This window comes from Corvus hawaiiensis, chromosome Z, assembly GCF_020740725.1.
Source record: "Corvus hawaiiensis isolate bCorHaw1 chromosome Z, bCorHaw1.pri.cur, whole genome shotgun sequence".
In the NCBI taxonomy this organism is placed as follows: Eukaryota; Metazoa; Chordata; class Aves; order Passeriformes; family Corvidae; genus Corvus; species Corvus hawaiiensis.
The window spans coordinates 63646515-63666622 of NC_063255.1; the positions used below are offsets into that span (position 1 = coordinate 63646515).

Below are 20108 nucleotides of genomic sequence, written 5' to 3' on the forward strand. Positions count from 1 at the left end.
GGCTGAGTTACTGTAGCAGAAGTTAGAAATGAGTTTACCATGGCGAAAGTCAGAGGACAAATCACATAGCTTGAATTTGTTTATTGGATGAACAGTGCTGTCTGAGCATGCTGCAGATATGTTTTTGAGACTACACAGAAGGTTTACATAAGGAAAAGCATAAAATAAGTGTAATAGAGAGAAAAAATTATAAAGCAGATGCATAAATATTGGTAAGATATCTGCAGAAATATTCCTCCTAGATTCTTCTATGTTACGTGTCTTGCACAGAAAACATATTCTCTGGTAAAAATTAAGCAGAAATCAAAGACTAATATTATCTTTCCATCCATGCAATAATATAGTGATGTGATATGTTGATGTCAAGGTTGTAGTCTGATAATATGGTACAATTGCAGCTACAATTGGGCTGGTTTTGAACTGTGATGAGCACAGGGTTGATAACATAAAGATGTTTTTATTGTTTGCTGAGCAGGACTTGCACAGAGTCAAGATATTTTCTGCTTCTTGTACTGCCACACTGGAGAGGAGACCGGGGGTACTTGACAGGTTGGGAGGAGACACAGCTGGGACAGGTGACCCCCATTGACCAAAGGGATATTCCAGACCATGTGGCATCATGTCACTATATAAAGTGCAGGGAAGAAGGAGGGAGAGTGGGACATTTGGAATGACGCTATTTGTCTTTCCAAGTAACCACTACACATGATGGACTCTGTTCCCCTGGAGATGACTGAGCACCTGCCTGCCCATAGGTAGCAGTAAATTAATTCCTGGGTTTGATTTGCTCGTGTGCGCAGCATTTCCTTTCCCTGCTTAACTACCTTTTACGCTTCTGATCCTCTCCATGATCCTATTGGTGGGGGAATGAGCAAGTGGCTGTGTGGGGCTTAGCAGTTGATTAGGGTTAAACCATGACAGTTCTTTTTTGGCACCCAAAGTGAGGGTCAAAGGGTTTGAGATAGTGATGGATCTGATTGGAATGTACTAGATTGAATTGATATCTGTTAGTGCTATTTAGCTAAGTAAGACATTAGCTAATTAAGACATTATTATAACTACTATTTTCAGCAGTAAAAGAGTCCTGCCGTGATTTTAAAAGAATAATGTTAAGATGCATTTTTACAAAGTGTGATGTGATATGTAAACAGGGAAGAGTTATTGCTTTTATTAGGTCATTATCAGTACAATGATTAAGACTAATTCTGTATCACATGTATAAGAGCAGAATGGGAGTCATGTATAGCATAAGCATGCAGATTCACTGTTGCTTAAATTTTCTGCTTCCTTATGGTTAAAGAACTCTTCACAAACTTAAACAAAAGTACATATCCTCAGTCATTTGGGCCCAAACTCTATGCTCCAAGGGACTTACTCACCTCTGTACTATCGCATTGGAGGAACACATGTCCAAACTTACGCTGAAAAAACAAAACATGACTAAATTACTAGAAATTTCTACAAGTGAAGCTGTTGAATAAAAATGTTTATAACTGTCTATGGGCCTGAAAACAATGTAAAAATTTTTGTCTTGCTGAGGTAGAAGCCAAGGAATTAAAGGACTCCTTGGAGTTAAGGTTAAGACTCTTAGACAACAAAGATACTGAATGCAACTTATGTTGCTTGTTTATTTTATACTAACAGTCATACAAATCTTATATAAATGGAGTTCATGGATATGTTTTTGTGCATATACACTTAAGCCAGGGTATTCCTGAAACTTCCCATCGGTTTCATCTTTTAGAACAGGTAGCATTTTATCCAGGTTTCTTATTCTGTTATTTTGATTGAATGTTAAATATTTGTGTTATATAATAGGTAGTTGAGCAGGAAGAGAGAGAGTGTGCTGCTTCTGTGCTTGCAAAGATTAATATTTTAAAATTATCATTTAGGTAGCAGTAACACATGAATAGGATTTTGGAGATTAATTTGCTGTGACTGTTAGTGATTCATTTCAGTCCTAATTCTATATACAGCTAGCCAATATTCAGGAACTAAAATTCTGTTCTTCTTTGTCCTAAGTTATATAGGAAAAGTCACTCACACAGATCTGAAATTAGCTGTGATACAATGAAAATATCTGGATGCTGTCCCAAGACTGCATTTTGAATTTATTTTCCTCTTTTTTATCTCTGTTGTGAATTACTAATGTGTTTATGGACCCATGTCTTGGAGAATGCTTTTCTATTTATTTCCACTATGTAGGTGTTTATAAGCTGTACATTTTATCTGTTGATACCACTTACTTTTTCCCTTATAGCAGGACCTTATTACAAAATAACTGTACAGTTTACTTTCCCCATTCTGAACCCTCTTGCTTTTCCAATGTGTCTATTTACCTATAATTGACAAGCTGCTGCAAGCAATTAGGTATTCCCTCGTTAGCTGGCCTTTGCAGAGAAGATTCTTGAAGGAAATCAACAAAATTAACTACCACATATTTCTTAGCTTGAAATTCCCAATAAACCAATATAAAGCAAATATTCATATATTAAAGATTAAATACTTCAAGTCTTTTGACAGTAATTGAGTGTGTTTTCAAGAGAGGTTTAATTTTGATAGGTTTTTTTTCTTTCCATTTTATGTCTGTTTGTCTCAAATAGTAAATATTTCATACTATTGAGTAACACTTTAGAGTTGGCACAACAGTCAGAGCCAGATTAAAGGCCTCCAGCTGCAACTTTAATAAAAAATACCATTCCATAAATAAAGTTAATTTTTACACAGTGGTTTTATATCCATAGAAGTAATATTCACACATACATCATCATACTTGCAATATCAGATACCCTAAGTCTCCCATCAGTCCTGGTCCCAAAACAATCAAATGCTATTGATCAAGATGCCTCCATAATAATCTCAGAATAGCTGTTGATGTCATTAGCATCTGTCTAGGCATTCCATCACCTGTTAAATTTTGAACTCTGAGATAAGACTTGCAGACTGAACTTTTGAAGGAATAAGCATTGGAAAAACACCTGAACAGCTATCCTACAGGTCCTTTTAGTAAATGCATTGATGAGATTTAGATGACTAAGAGTTTTGGCAAATCTACACCTATCTTCAACATACTGAAATGCCTTTCACAAGTCTTACAGCTTAGGCATTTTTAGTAACAAAATCAAGAAAATACATAAAACAAATCTAGCAATAATTTCTCAAGTGCGGCAAAATACTGTCCACAAGAGGTTTTTTTTTTCCTTTTCTATGTGAAATACATCATGGACATACAGTGAGAAAGCAGCGAGCCTTGGAATTCAGTGGACAAAAAATGTGCTATTCAATGAAAATATTTTTCTTACCAAAAATACTGATCAACCAAAATACTGACAGTTCTTTAAAGAACAAAACTACTATGCCCTTCTGGTTTTTTTTTTTGTTTTAGACAACATGAAAAGAGAAGGAGAATAAAGTAGCTCATTTACAGTCTAATGCTTTATCAGGTGAAGTCAGTAGTAAAATTCTCTTCTGTTGAGGTATTAAGAAGGTGGACACCCCAACATAGTCTTCATTCAGAGTTTATCATTGTAACATATAAACTTCAGTGACCTTGGTTTTGATTGATACTAATGTAAATAAGGTAAGAAGGCATTAATTCACAGTGGCCAAATATCACTGTCTGAGAAACCTATTTGTGCTCTTAACTGATCAATAAAAGCTCAAAACACATCTTTGATGTCTCTTTAGATTCAGTGCATAGCTTTTTTTTTTTTACAGTTCCTGTCAGTCTTAACTCTAACTCTTTATTTTTTGTGTTTTTGTGAGCATTAGTCTTTCAAGTAAAACATAAATCAGCTTCAGTTCTAGGGAAACTGACACTTGTGGGGTAGAAGGTTGAACTCTTACCAGAAGCCAATGACTAAGTTATCTGTTGCCCAGTACCACTGATTTTAAGTGATAAAGGAACACAAGAGAAAAATTGGTGTTTTGAGGAGTGAATTAAGAAGGGTGGCAGAGGGGAGTACCTATTTCACAAGGAAAATATTACTTAGTAGCAAAACAGACTTCACCTTGGTGATGTGCCATAACAGGATGTGACTGGTTTGACTCTATTAAGAATAATTATTTGGTGTTGTTGCATATTTATTAGCCTGAGAAAGACATCCTGAAGTTATGAATTTGCCATGTGAAGGAAACTCTTGCTGGTTACATATGTGTGGGTTTTTAAAGATGTTATGAATTGCACACTTTCAAATAGACCTACTTTTTTCACTGATGTTTAACTTAAAAGAAATGCGTTTCTGAATCTAAAGAATTCAGTAACCTTTCCTTTCACTTAAAAGAGATGCTCTCCCTCTAAAGAAAATTAAAGAATTCTTCCAGAATATGATGCACTCCTTCTCATGTCCTCCATAAAGATATTATCACTAAACCCTGCTTAAAACATTTCAACAAATCTGATGAGTGATGAGATCAGTCACTGCTCTTAAAGGTGAGCTGTGGAAGGCATTTACAGTGGTTAGATTATTCCATTAGTTTCAAAAGGAGTAAATTAATAATTTACATTAAGGTCACTGCTAATTACATTAACCTTGCAAAGTTTAAAAGTGTGAATAACGCACCAGGGTGTAATTCAGCTTCTGAAACAAGCAAATTCAAAGCCTAACTAAAGTGAACAGAAGCTAAAATAATTTTGTGCACTCAGATGCTTAGATCTGGTCATTTTTTCTTTGGCTTGTTTGCTTTCTTGCATGCTTTTGTTGTTTTGTTTCGACTTTTTTTTGGCAGGGGAACTACATGTATAGAGCAGTAATATGCTGTATAGTCAGTCATGTAAGGAACTCACTATATGCCATTTCTGATATAAATCGTGTAATTTTTATGTTTATCTGATTTCTGCTCAGGTATCCATATTCTCAAAATTATATTTTAAAAGTTTTGATCCCAGATCAGTTTCAAGTATTCTTTATTTATACAGTCAAATTGCTTAAGAATAGTTTCTTCCTCTGTCTCCATGAACTAGTATGTTCTTCCTGGAAGCGCTCAATCTCCTCCTGTTTGGACAGTTAAGATTCATCACTTCTAATTATTGCAGGGCTAAAACCAGGATATGGTAAATTTCAGCCTTCTAATTATATCTGTTGTTATTCTTAAACCTTACAGCCCTTCACACTTGTAACCACCATAAGTTTTTCTGAACAGGAGTGTTTTGAATACTTACGTGGAACATTGCCTATATACTTTTATTACTAGGGGTGCATATACTAGGGGTACATACTGACAGAAGAATGTGTGGGAAAAAATGAGGAATAGGGCTTTTGAACATTTCCCTCTAATATCTTAAGATTTGCACATTAGAAATGTTAGTGTAGGTATTACATGTAGTCAAATCTCTTGTGAACAAAATGTCAGTTCTCAAATCAATCTGATTAAGCTTTCATCCCTTATTATGAATATTTCAAAATTATGCAATGGCATATCAAAATTCTACAGATTAATATTTTGTTGCAACAATATCAAGGACTCAGATGGAGGAACACTAAAGTTAAAGTTCATAACCTACCCAGATTATTATTATCTAATTACTCTTCCCTGAGTCCCACTTTACCAAAAACAGATAATAAAAAAACCCCAAACCCTTAAACAATTTATAATATTTAGTAGAATGTTTTATGCAGGCTTGAAAACAGTGAATTTAAGTGTTTTGCATTTTAGAGTTTTTACTTGAGCTAATCTTTAAATGTCATTAAAATCTCCAAACTGATTCAAGCCTGAAAATATGTTTCAAGAACTACAAAGGTATATATTTGGAAATGGCTAATCATAGTACAAATATTGAATTCTGCATAATTTTAGATTTCACTTATGAGATAATTTAAACATTCAATTATGAAAATTGCAATTAAAAATGCACTCTGATATGATCTAAAATGAAATTCTTTGCAGTAAGAGTGGTGAGGCACTGGAACAGTTTGCCGAGAGGAGTTGTGGCTGCCCCATCCCTCAAAGAGTTCAAGGCCAAGTTGCTTAGGACTCTAGGAAACCTGGTCTGGTAGAAGGTGTCCCTGCCCATGGTGGGGGAGTTGGAGCTAGAAGATGTTTAAGTTGACTTCCAACCCAAACTAATCTATGGTTCTATGGTAATGAGACCTGAAGGAAAATTCAGAAACATATTTAATAAGAAGAAAAATAGCACTGCAGGAGTTCTACTTTTTCATAGGAGTTCTGTATTTTCAGTTGCTAATTGTTCCTTTAAGGCATGTATGAGGCAAAATCATGATTCTTTCTGACTATTCCTATCACCAAACAAAAATATGTGTATTAAGAAAACCATGGTATTTAACAATGACTGTTACCACCAGTAATATCAAGTCTTTTTTTCTTAATCTTTTTTAGATCTCTATCCTGAGACAAAACAACAGGATGTGCCTTGGAGAAGAGTAAGTGAAAAAATTCTTTGTCCTTGGTATATTTTCATTATAACAAGTGGTTACTGTATATGGAGTTTCAGTGAAAGAAATCTGTCACACATTATTTTTTAAAATACTAAACCACTCCCACTGCACTGTTTGTGCAGATTTAAGTAAGTAACTTTCTCAGGAGCTTTTTTTCAGGGGTAACTTTTTATTGAGTACATTGAACTTAAGCATTAAGACTTAGTAAATTACTATCAAATATTTAAGCAGCGACAGAGATCTCTCCCAGATTATTTTGTTCCTTCAGATAACTTTCCTGTAGAGAAGACAACTGAAAGAAGATGAGTTATTCTTAAGAAAAAAAATTGTATGTGTTTGGCTACCTATTAATCACTGAGTTTCTCCTTTATCTATGGCTGAAATAGCTGTCTTCTTTGTAGTGCTTGGAAAAAGCACTTGTGAAAAAAAGTACATAGACTTAATATACAACTTGCATGTCTCTCTCTTGCATAGCATACTTAGTGAGCTTTAGAATGGAAACATTTTTCCTGTCCAATTTTTGTATTGTTTTGTTTTGTATAGTTTTGCTTTATCCTAATAACAGCAGGTTCAAATGCCAGAGACAAAATGGCATAACTTGAGCAGAAATGAACTGTATTGGTTAAATGCTTGATACTGAGGGAATGACTAACAGCAAAGTCTTTTTTAAGTCAAGAACCCATCATGCTGTTGTTCAACAGCAAAATTAGTGCAATGTAAGTAATATGGATTACCAAGGGGTATGATGCTACATTAAAATGCTGGCTGCTAATCCTTATTTCTATATGTTAAAGATACTATAAAGTCCGTTTGGAAAAAGTAAAGTTACTATGATCCTGCAGTTATAAAAGAGAAGATAAGCACACTTGGGATTTTGCCTTTGTTTTGGTGAGTTTAGGACTTGGATTTTAGAACAAAGACTAATACCATTCCCTAAAGAAACAGAAGTTCTCTAGACAGGAAAATGAGTCTTGTTTGACTGCACACACAAAAAAAGATGCAAGGGGGCAAAGGTATGAGCAATATTGAGAAAAGATCATCTGTGCTGGCTCCTGGGAGAATGTTTCATTTTTCCTTTCCCCAAATTTAAAAGCAATCTCCAAAGGCCACTGGAATCACTTGAGGTATATCTTCAATTCATTTCAATTGTCACAGTTCCATTCCATTCAGCACAGTGGTATTAATTTTCATCACCTCACTGCTTGAACATAAATCTTTATTACGTCAATTAATGAGTTTCATTTTTTCATTCCTTTAGTGTGTTTTGTGAGAATACACTGTACTTTCAGTCACATTTTCAGGCCACTCTAAGAGACATTTGGCGTATACCCCTCAATATTGTAGCTATGTGGCTTTCAGGCCTACTGAGATATTGGTGTCTGACTCAATGAGTAAATGCCTTTTTGTTCTGGAGCTGTTCTTTAGTATTCAGTGTTGTATCCTGACAATACACCAAGATCACTAGATGGTCAGAAATAATGGTTTTAATGGGAGGAAGCAAGGCAAGAAGGGAAAATGCCGTTTTCTTACCTTACGGTTATTATGTTGCAAAAATGAAAACAGTCATAAACAAAGTCTGAGCAACACATTTAGAGGTCAAATGGAGAAGTGATATTTTCCTAAATTAAGATATTTTCAGACAGAAGACTCTGAATGCAGTTTACTTCATATGGTTGCAAGCAACACTAGCAATATACTCCTAGCAAACTAGGAGGAAAAAGGGATATTGAATAGGAAGATGTGAGTGTTATGTCCTAAAACCAATATTTTGATTCAAAATGCAGTAAAATATTTTGCCCATTCCAGATACAAACTGCAGCTGTGTTGACAGAATCATAGAATAGAATCACACAAACATTTATGTTGGAAAAGTCTCTTAAGATCATCAAGTCCATTAACCTAAGACTGCCAAGTCCACCACTAAACCATTTCCCTAAGCATCATGTTTACTGATATTACCAGATGAAAATAGATTCACTAACTTGCAGATTACTACTTCATGCCAGCAGAAGTGTCACTAGAATAAACGTGTTCAGGCAAAATTGAGATTACAGAATTAAAATAACATTACGTTAACAGGAGTTGCATGATAATTTTTTCACAATTGTAGCTCACCAGGTTAATCCTGGACTGCATTTAAATTCAAAGCACACTAACAAACTAAAAAATGTTTTTAATTAATTATGTAGAAATTCTTAAATATTTTTGAGGATAATTATAAAAAAACAGCTTTAGAATATCAGAAAACAGGATGATGAACTTCCTTTTAAAAACCAAGCCATATATTTTTCTGGAGAAATAAAAATGAGGGAAATTTATTTTTCAACTGATTCTTTTCTGTCCTGTCAAATGTCAAATGTTTAGCATTAGACTTTGAATATTTCTTAACCAGTCAGACTAATATGAAAGTCCCTTAAAAATTGACTAGCAGATAATGTGTATCTTTGAAAAATGTATAAATTATAGTGTCTGGAAACATGAATATTTTCATTTATAAAATTATTTTGTTTATTGTTTAAAATAAATTTTTCATAAATGTGTAGACACTGAACAAATTCTAATTGGTGGTCTGTTCTAAATCTTACCCCTTTATTATACTGATCAAATGTCTTTCTTATGATAAAATCAATCTAGATCTCTAAAAATATTAGTACTAAGAGATTCCTGGAAATGTAATTTGTGCACATAGACAGAAAATTCTCCCTCTCAACATTATTATTCTTTTGATATAATTGAATCATTGTCCAGAGTCAATTAAACATTTTTAAAAAGTTGGATTAAGAAATCTCTTCACCTGTTTTTTTTCTTCTGAATTGCCAGCAGAAGTGTTCAGCTGCAAGAGAGAATAATTCCATTCTCTATTTGCAAGCAAAGGTCAAAGCTCTTAATGCAATTATTATTATGCAGTAATGTAGCTAAGAAAAAATAAATTTAAACAAATATATATATTATCATTTGTAATGTAGGTAATCATTTGAAGATTACTGGTTTTATTCATGTCTTTATGACACACTGCCTGTTCCAAAGAAACATAATAAAAATGCAGGTGACTTTCAGATCGATACTTTTGAAAGGTCTTGTATGTTAAAGAAAACTTAAAATAAAGGAGCTACCCTCAGATGGTTTCTGTGTCATGTCTGGGAGAGGGATGTGGCAGCATTGTCTGGTTCTCAAGGCCAGCAGTCAAGTGCAAGTCCTGTCTACAGCTACTGTACCCCCAACACCTTTCTTTTTTTAATGTTCAGAATGTTTTTACTGAAATGTTTTCTGACAGTCCTAATGTTAGTTAGGGCCAAAACTCCAATGCTGTAAATTTTACACTGATGGAAATGTCTCTCTAAAGTTTGGATATGAGGAGGTCCAATGAAGAATTTAAATGCTTTTATCTGGATAAAAATCTTTCCCTCAGGTATTTGAAGGTCTGCACCTGAGTATCCATGTTCAAAGCAAAGTAAGAGAGAAATAATTAGTAATGTATTATAAAGAAAAGTACGAAAATATAGTTTTTTGTCCAAGCAGTAGTGTTTCAAATCTGTAGTATGGTAACAACAGCAAGAAGGGAAAATGAGGTAAGTGTAGAAGTTCTATCTTAATGATGATGCTTGCATAAGCACCAGAGCATATATTTTAGTAGATCTCACAGAGCTAGCTATGATTATTTTAAGGTCTGTGCTGTTTTGCAGATTTTTATTAGATTTTTTTCTTATTATGGTATTCTTTTAAAAAAGAAGGAAACACTAGGAACAAAATACTTGAAATAATCATCAGATAAAATTAATTTTATACAGTTATCAGTAGGTAATTGTAGACACACAAAATGTGGTACTTTGCCTCTGCCAAAGAGACAAACATTTTGCACTATGCAATATAAATGGTATTATTTTCCTGTAGTGCAGAATCTTTCCTTCTCATTCTGTTACTGTGAATCAGACAGACAATTTTTTTTCTTTTCCAGCAACAGAGTTTCTATATGTTTACTCATGAATGACTTCTAAATGGATTGTTCTGCCAGTCTTGTATTACTAAGTAAGACTGTTTTCAAATACTCTACTCTGTGTGTGATTTGAAACTTGATCCTAAGGAAAAAGAGAGAGGCCACTAATCAAATATTTAAAAAAAAAAAAAATCTGAAATAATCTTCTCTATTTTATAATCATAATGGCAGGAAGCTCAATATTTCTGCTCAAACAAAAAGGCTGGTATACATATTTACCAAAGGCCTTATGATGTTTGCAGTCGACTTTGCAGAAGATAACATTTATAAAACCTTTACAGTGTCTGGCAGGTGCCATGGATTCTCCTGGGGATTAGTTTCATTCAGATATTGTCTTTCATTTGAACTTCAAATATTTTTTCTGTTTTTTTTTTTAGAGACAGATTTTTAATAGGTTTTGGAAATTAAAACCTTTTTTATTTGTGTCACTCTAATACCTACTTTGAATTTGCTTATGGGAGTTAAATGCCAATAAAGCTAAAGAGTATTGCAATTTTTAAGAGGGAAAAAAAGACAAGGAGGTATAAATGTAGTTTGAATCACTGAAAGAACTAAAAGCATGAGCTGTGCCATGTTTTTTTTTCTTTTTCTTTTTTCTTTTTTTTTCCCCCTGAATAAATAAAAGGCAGGTATTTTCCAGTATTTCTATTTTTCAATATCTAGTCCCACAGAGACCATATTATGCCACAAACACACAAAGTATTTTGTTTAGTAAGACCTGATCTTACCAAGAAAAATCAGTTAAGGATTTCATTTTGAAAGTGAAAATTAAAATATGAAGAAGAGACACTTAACTGATATTGTTTCTTTTTGAAGACCCACACGTAGGTGAAAAATGTAGATCTTTGTTTTGTAGATTCTAGATTTTGGAAAAACACTGGGAATTTAGGAACTAAATCAAAATGGTGTTCAGAAAGAGGGTCATTAGACCCTCTACATGTAAGTTGTTATTCTTTAGATGTTGTTTGTATTTAAAGAATATTTTAAATTCAATAGTACACCTTAAGGTAAGGATAATGCAAAATTAAAATGGAAAAAAAACTTTAAAGTGTCAATACCAGAAATCAGGCTCTCAGAAGATATCTAGTATTTTGAGAACCAGCATTATATGTTATTTATTTTTGAACTCATAAGCACTCTTTTCTCTTAGTTTCTGAATGGGAAGATTTACAAGAATCTTCCTTCCACCCTCTCTGGTTTACCACAGGTCTCCTGGGGACTAAATGGAAAGGATGTCAGCAGAGAGTTCCACTTTTATTTTCCTGGAGTAGATAAGAATCTCCTCAGAACTTGTCCCCTCTGACAGCTGAATAGAAGTGTCCACCTTTTTGCTTATTTGTCATTCACTCTAGGAATCATTGGTAAATGAAACTCATGTCCTTTTAGCAAGGCTTTTATCTGTTTTCTGCTGAACCATAGACCTGCAGCTCAGTCCCACAAATTTCCACACTGCTAAAGTTTCAAATTAAATTCTTCTCAACCAGAAGCCCACTATGATGCTGTGCCTGGTGGATTCCTATATGCTAGTCCAGCTTCCAACTGTTCCTCCTTAGGGGCCTAAGAACACTTTTTTCATTGATTATAAGCATGGTTGGAAAAGAAATTCTGTGGTACACTTACAAGAGTTATTTTTATAATTATTTCATCTGCAAATGAAGACATCTACAGAAGAGCTATCCTCTCAGGGAGTTGTGCTTTGAGAGGAATGAGGGGAAAGTGAAAATTCCAAACTGAAAACCAAAAACTTGTTTTGATTTACAGGTAGAAACTGATTTTATTTTTAAAAAATAGTGAATTATTAATATAAATGCATTTTTTGCCTCTCAGGAAATGCTTTGTTTTTTGTTTTAAATTTCTATTCAACTTGTATGAAGCGGGGTTTATAATTCTAACTACATAAGCAGAATCATGCATCATGACTTTCCTGGATTTTAAAGGGTTATGCTAATATCCACCTTACCCAAAAGAACTTGAAATATTGTTAAAATATTAGATTTTTTACCATTATAAAGGACAAGGTGGAGATCTTAAAATGTAAAAAGGAGAGAAATACTGAACTATGGCCAAAAGTAAGGTAACTATTTCAAGATGTTCTCTGTCATAAACAATAACATCTTTATTTAGGGAATAAACTGCTAGTGTTCTAGATCCTATAGGAATCTGGAAAAGTGGTAACTCCTAATTTAGGTTTCTCATTATATGAAACAGAATTTTAAGGACTAGTTTAAGTCAGCAGTCTAGAGCTGCTGGAAAACAAATTTGGTGCAGGTAGCTTTGTTTGCAAACTGCCGAGTGAGCTGCAGGTTTGGCCCTAGGGGCTGGGAGCCCCAGGCAAGAGGATGTGAACTGCTGACCCTTTGCACAAAAAGGTGTGAGGGGAATTCTGGCACCAGCCAGGTGACTGGACACTCAGAGACATGGCAGGGGCTGAAGTAACTGGACACTCAGATGGAAGAGCAACAACTTCACTGCACAGACTGAGGGTGTAAAAGTCCAGGGTTTTATTTTCTTGGAGTCCCTCCCAGGAGGCAGCCAGCTCAAACTGCTACTTTATTATTGCACCATAATTAAATTATTTTAAGGATCTGTATATCTGAGACTCTGCTATGGGAAACCTGGGGTTGAGTTTATGCAGAAACCTGGTCTGACTGTGCTAGGTGTGGGGTGTAGCTGTGAAGGAGCATCATCCCAGTTCAGGTGGTGTGAGAGACTGCCAGAGCAGTTCCTGGATGGCTGGACAGGGAAGTTTCCTTAACATGGCAACCCCTCATCTGCCTTTCCCTCTCTCTTGGGATGACTTTATGATGTTGTATCCCATATCGCTGTTCTATGCCCAGAAATTAATTTTTTGCCTTTTCTGTGCCTTTAAACTGAGCCTGAGAGGGGAGGAGAGGAAAAAAACCCAGAGAACTTTCAAAGCAGTGTTTCAAGGACACACAGATATACACACAGACTCCTCTTGCTTCTAACAGCAGCAGCAGGAGAGGGAGGAAGCATCTGGCTTTTTTTTTTTTTTCCAGCCAGCTTTCGGCCAGTTTTTTAGCTCCTTTTCCTCCAGAGAGTTGAACTTTGTTTTCCTGGGATTTCAATTTTTCCCTTCTTCTCTGCTGGATGGTTTCAACCTCAGAATATATCAGGAGGAATTTCCACCAAGGCCTTGTCCCTGGAGGTGGGCCCACCACCCCGTCCCAGCTCCAAGGAGGGGGAGAGAGAGATCTATGGAAGGGCTCTGAAATTTTCCCAGGTTTCTCCAGCAGAGCGAGAGGTTTTATTATTATTTAGCATTATTATCCTTTTCCTTTGTATTTGTTAAATAAAAAGTTTTTATTTCTTTCACTTTCCTTCGAGGAAATTTTTTTTTCCTGAACCTGGTGGTGGAGGGCTGGTTGTAACCTGCCTTCTCTCAGAGGATATATTTCCAAATTTGTCCAAACCAGCACACCCTCCATAGTACAAAAGCACACATGAAATGGAGGTTATTACCATGTTGGTTTGGTCCTTTTATAGTCTACAGAAACATAGCAGATTTTGAAGAAAAAAATACAGAAGAAAGTTTTTGTGCTTAGGAGCTCACTACAAAATACAGAAATAAGAGACAATGTAACGGAATGTGAACATTCATACCTTGCAGAAATAGCTAATGAAATTGAAGATTTGGTGGGATTTTTTATTTTTTTTTTACTTCAGAGCGTTCTCCCGTTTCTGGCACAAATTTAAAACGAAAGTTCCTCCTCGAATATTATCTTCTCCTTTGAGGTATTCAACAATGGACAGTAGTGACTGAGTAGAAGAGAATCTACAGTTTATTTTCTGTGTTATATAATGTTACGTTGCTAAGGGAATTCAAAGAGAATGGTGGTATGTAACATACAGCAGAATATATACTCTTCCTGTTCATTTTCCTACATGCAGTAATATTTGTGTTAACTGCTCATTTTGTGCATGAAACTTTTTCAGATGCATTTTAAGAGTAACTTTACAAAATCTGGAGGATTTCTCTTATCCATAATACCAGAAATATTTTCAAAGCATGCTGTGTAATTAAGCATGGTCTACCCTGATGAAAAACATCAAACCATGTTTTTCCAGGTGTTTCTCCAAGCCTTTTAGAATATTTCCGAGCCTTCCTTACAACTAATTGTTCACCGATTGGTCTGGAGTTTCCTGGTTTTTATCTTATTCCCTTTTTGTCCCTTGTTAATAATAGCTCTGTTCTAGAAAATCTCCTCCTTTTCAGATGTTTCCGCTAAAAGTAATGGTGGAATTCAGGTGTAGAAACTTGATATAAAGCAAAATTCAGAGACAAAAAAAAATATTTAGTAAGATATTTTGTCCTCTTAATTCAGTCTGTAAATTAGGGGAGGTTTTGCAGTATTGGCTGCAGATTTATCTAGAGTTACAGCAACCTTTTTAACAGGACTTCTGATCTAGCACTTTGTGTTTGTGTGAAGGATTGTGCATGAAATTTAAGTTTAAAAAAATAATTTTAGAGGTCTAAGTGAACATGAAAAAATGAAAGTGGGAAATGGACTTGGTTGATTATATTATTCACTTAATTAATAGCTGCATTAATTTCTGAACCACAATCTTTTCTTTAAATTAGATCTATTTCAAAGTAAAATTTAAAGAAATATAAAGTAGAGAAATTTCTTTAATAAGTGGACAAAAGTAAAGTATACCTTCTAAGTTTTCTTTACAGCCACCTGCAGTCAGATATGGAAAAGGCTTGCTAAATGACACTCTTCAGCATTATTCAATGCATACTAGTCCCTGCATTACCATAAGTAATAACATTACTAAGCAGTAAAAGATTAATGGATTTCTTTAAAATAACTTTACTTCTAAACAATCTCTGACTTGCTACTGACTTTTTTTGAAAACTGTTCATAGTTCAGCTAATCTATACTTCATGTTGTACCTTTTATCACTGTATTTTAATTTCCTGTTTTGATCAGACTTCAAGATGTCTCATATCCTTCTGTTTTGGATGTCCTTTTTGAAAAACTTTACCATAGTAAGAGAAGGCTAAAGTTTTCATTTCAACTCTTCGAATAAATCCTAACACAAAGTTATTCAGAAATCTTTTCACTCTGTATAATGAAAGACAAAATCTACATCCTATGATTCAGGCCTGCCAAACTGATTGTGATGAGACTTCAGTTGGTGTAAGAGGTTTTCCCACTTGAATGTTTGTGGAGAATAAAGGTGTTACATGGAAATCAGTTATTAGCAGAACACTGGGAGATAAATTTAAATTTTAGTACTTTACAGTTTTTAAAAATTTGTCATTGTTTTTTGATAATCAGTTGATGTCACTTTAGCTTTTTGCCATTAACTGAGGAAAGAGAATTAAAACAGGGTTTAAAAATCTTCTATGAGGAAAGGGAAAGGACAGATAAGAAAAGTAAACATTCTTGCATGGACCATTTACTATAAGTGGTGTGAAGTTGTTTTGAATTACGGAAGGCTGAATCTGTTGCAGGGTACTGAACATGAAAATTCCCTTAATGACTCAAATGCCCAAGAGCTACAACATTAGATTTCTCAAAGCAGTGAAGGAAATCTTGTGGTTGATCTAATATGACGTATTTCTTCAAATAGCGCAATATAAAGAATTTTCAGAGGAGAATAATTAACAAAATATGTGAATAACTCTGGGAAAAAATGAAAAGCATTAGATGTAACATTATACTACAATGGGACTTTGCCCTCATTAGATAATAATCTAGTGATAAAATACAGAAAAATGAAATGTCAGGGACAGTATAACACACTGGGAACCTTTGACAAAAAAACCGTGATCATTGCATTAAATGTAGACTACTAGGAATAGGTATCAATATATTAATTTTTCATTGTTTCTTATGCCAGTGGAAAGCACCATATTTATCTAAGCCTATGCAGCTAGGGGGGAAAAATGCAAATTCAACTAAATATTATTTAAGAAATAATGCACAGCTTTTGTATTTTCACAATATGATGTTTTGCTTTATGAATTTGTTTCCCAGGAAATAAATTACAGATTTTATGTTTTTATGTTTGCACCATTTATACCACAAAGTTTAAGGTTTGAAAAAACCCTTTACTTTTATTGAAATAAACAATTAATCATTTTTTGTGCTTGCACAAGACTGTGAGAAGTTATTAAAGCCTTTGTTTTACATAAAAGATAAAATCATGAGCAGAGGAGCCAAATTTTTTTTTGATTACCTAGAATGGAAAGTATGCTCTGGATGCAAATATTACCTTAACAGGTACATATTTGACATGCTGATACAAAATATTCTCTCTAATATTATTTTAAGATTTCTGATATGTCAGTTTCATCATGTGTACTGTTTTGTCACTATGTTGCTGTACCACTTTGTCTTCTTTCTTAAATTATACATAGTGAAGGCCTTAAAAATCAGAATCAGTTGTTGTCCCAGGAAATACATAGTACATTAAAAGTGTTGTAGGGATTTCAAAATATTGTCAGAAGTTTGGATGCCACCCCATACTAAATACTTTTTAAACTTAATTTCTCTTAGGTTGCATAGTTTCTAAATCTTTTATTTTCTGTGAGGCGAATTATTTTACTTTTTTCACCTTAGATTTTTATGTTGGGTTTGAAAGCAGAAATCAAACCTCTTTAGACGGTCTTTAAGATCCCTTCCAGTACAAACCAGTCTATGATTCTGTGGTTCTCTGGCATTTGTTACTGGTTTACACTGATACGGGTCAAGCTATTTTAGTTCGGAGGTATCCAGTCTAAGTCTAAATGCCTTGTTTAGGGTAACAGAAAAAGATGGAAATTGAGGGAGGCATGAACTTCCTATGGACTTCCTTTCCAAACATATTTTCAAGGTTCACCTTGATCTGGATAATTTCATTATTTTTCATTGTTTTCTTTGATATGAGCAAAGCTTTGCTCTTCCACTTAAAAGAAAACAATAATAATAAAAAAGTCTCTTGTAATTGCTTTTCAGTTGCATTACAAGTCATAATATTTTTTAGTGATCATAAGTTATTGGGCCAGCTTGAGTACATGCATCTTTTTGGTCAGGTTATTTAGTTTTGAAGATGTAAATCCTAGGATTTTTTCTAGAATGGCTACTTAAAATGAATAGATAGATAATTCAGTCCCTAAGAAATAATATTGCTGACAAAGAAGCAGACAGGAGCCCTCTTTCTGCATCAGTCAAAGTTTGAAGATCTACTTCAAAGGCACTGTAATACCAGAGCACTTTGTGTCAATAAATGGATGTAGCCACTCACAAGGTAAGAGTGAACATAACTCTGATCAACTTTGTCATTGTCCTTTAGAGTGTTCCACAATTTTACAACACTCCTGGAAGAAAGCCGTAAATGGTCAATTGCCCATTTTCATATCAAAGCAATACCTTGCTTCCTGCTTGATGTTGTTCAAGAGCAATAAACTCCAAAGATCTGTTCTACTCAGATTATGTTCTATCATTTTTGCGTGCAAATATTTGCACTGGCGTGAAGGCAATCCTTCAGAGTAAAAGGTACAAACTCGTTTACCAAAGGAAGAAGGAGGAAGTTTTCACTGAATAAATAAATTGTTAGCTAAGAGATTAAGATTAGATTTCAAAAGGTCAGATGAAATAATGTTTTTACAGTTTATGCAGGCTGGAAGACTTACTAGGATTATCTCTTGCATGAGATAAAATTTAATACTCCTTGAGAACTCACTGAAAACAGCTCCACAGCAATGCCTTCAGACTCACCTAAGTGTAAAAGGGTGCACAGGAACATCAGTATCATATCTACTAGTTTGAGACAAATATTTTGGGAGAGAAAAAGTGATTATCACCTTTTTTCACTGGTGTTAGCCTGAAGACTATACTCACACTCTTCAAAATAATGAAGAGGCCATTTTTGGAAGCTGAAGACTCCCAGAATTATTTTGGTCTTGGCCACACTGGTCTACGTTTATTGTCCTCAAGTTTATTTCTGCTTTTTTTTTATATCTCTTAATGCTATTGACAGAGCAGTCATTATTGGTTCTGGTTAGACTTTAGGTATCTCGTTTGTTCTTACATGTTAAGTACGGGTGATGGAAAAACAATATGCACAATCTCAGAAATACTTACATTAATCACTGATATTGATGTGTTGTGCTGTGCAGCATGTAAATAGTTTTGACATGTCTTTAGTTACTATCACAAGGGACTGATATATCCTTTATTTATCCCCCAGTCCAACTGGTATTATCACATAAATTTGCCCTTGCCTATGGAGGCATTACTGTGGTTAGCTGTGGGGCAAAAACATGACAAAATCCTGATAATTCTAATTGTTTATCATGCATTAAAATACTTATTTCCTACATCACAGAGAGAGATTGACCTGCTGGTGATGCTGTGACTGATCCACCCTGGGATATCGTTGGTCCTCGTGGCTGCCAGGGCACAATTTACCACTTGTTAGGCTTTTCAGCATACTCTTCTCTCTTGGATTAGGGTGTTACATGGTGATATTCTGTATAAGGAACGATAAGAAAAAAATGGGACTATAATAACAATAAATTTAAAAAATATATTCTATACTATGTTCCACTTTCATCTCACCAGCAGCTCCTGTGATTCAGCTTTGAAGACTGAGTTATCAGTCTGTAATGAGATGTCATTAGAACAGGAGCAACACCCTTTTTTCCATTTATTTGCTTTAAATGTTTATTTTATTTTATTAACTTAAATTTTTTTTAAAAATGGAAGTAATTTTGTGAAATGTTAAAAAACAAAAACTTAAAACCCACTCTAAACCAAGCCCACGAAAACCCCCAAAACTACAAAGTAGTTGAGTTGACACAACTGAGGTGATCATAATCACCTGGAATGGACAGTAGTTGAAAAAAGTTGCTAAAAATAAAAATGAGTCATTGCCTTCTTGGATTGGATCTACTTCCAGTTAGAAGTTACCAGTTGAACAGGTATGGTCTTACACTACTTTGTTTACAGACACTCTTACAGAAGGTATCTAAGAAAGCTGTTTCAAAAAAACAAAACCAAGAACAAGAAAATCCAAAAGAAAATAATATATTTAAAATAATTGTCCATATTCTTGCTAAAAGAGATGGTGGTCCTCTTAACTGTGTTGTTAACTTCCTATAACCCAATGAATACTTCAGCAACTGAAAGCTAGCTCTCCTGGAACTCTTATCACAAAAAAAAATCAAAAATATTTACCTTTGTATGTATGTGATTCTAAGTAAGCACTAATCACAGAAGCAAGGAGTAGAACTTTAAAAGTCAATACCAAAACTCAAAGTAAAAATTCTGAAGATTATCAGCTTCAACTTTATGATTTCTCCTCCATTATAGCCCATCTTACCCAGAAATGTAAGCCCCATTTTATACACACCAAATACTCATAGAAGTTTCTGCTTCTAGCTAGCTGGAGCCTCAAAAAATTCAACACTGACAGGTTTGGGGACTTGAGATTTTGTTTGGATTAAGGAGTTTGTTTAGTCAGAAAATCATTAAGAAAAGTACTAAAAATGGAATATTGAAATAAACTGAGATAAAGAAAAGAAGAAAAAAAAGGACAGAGATAAAAAAAGGCCAAAACAACCAAGACAGCCCTCAAGAAACAGCAAGAGTTCTTTGTATTTTTTAATTTCCATCTCTCTGATCTCTGTTTATAATGGATGATTTGGGAATGAACATCAGAGCTTATCATATCAGTCAATATATGTGGTCCTCTTTGGGTTTATC

General features: G+C 34.3%; 1 protein-coding gene across 50 annotated transcripts in view; it reads left to right on the forward strand.

Moving 5' to 3' along the window:
• The window catches only part of PTPRD (protein tyrosine phosphatase receptor type D), a 1183457-nt gene that overhangs the window by 383687 nt on the left and 779662 nt on the right, over positions 1 to 20108 (forward strand). For all 50 annotated transcript variants that reach the window (XM_048291456.1, XM_048291457.1, XM_048291455.1 and 47 more), the window contains one exon: positions 6337 to 6380. The gene's annotated coding sequence lies outside the window, so the exon portion shown is untranslated. The remainder of the gene's footprint in view (positions 1 to 6336; positions 6381 to 20108) is intronic.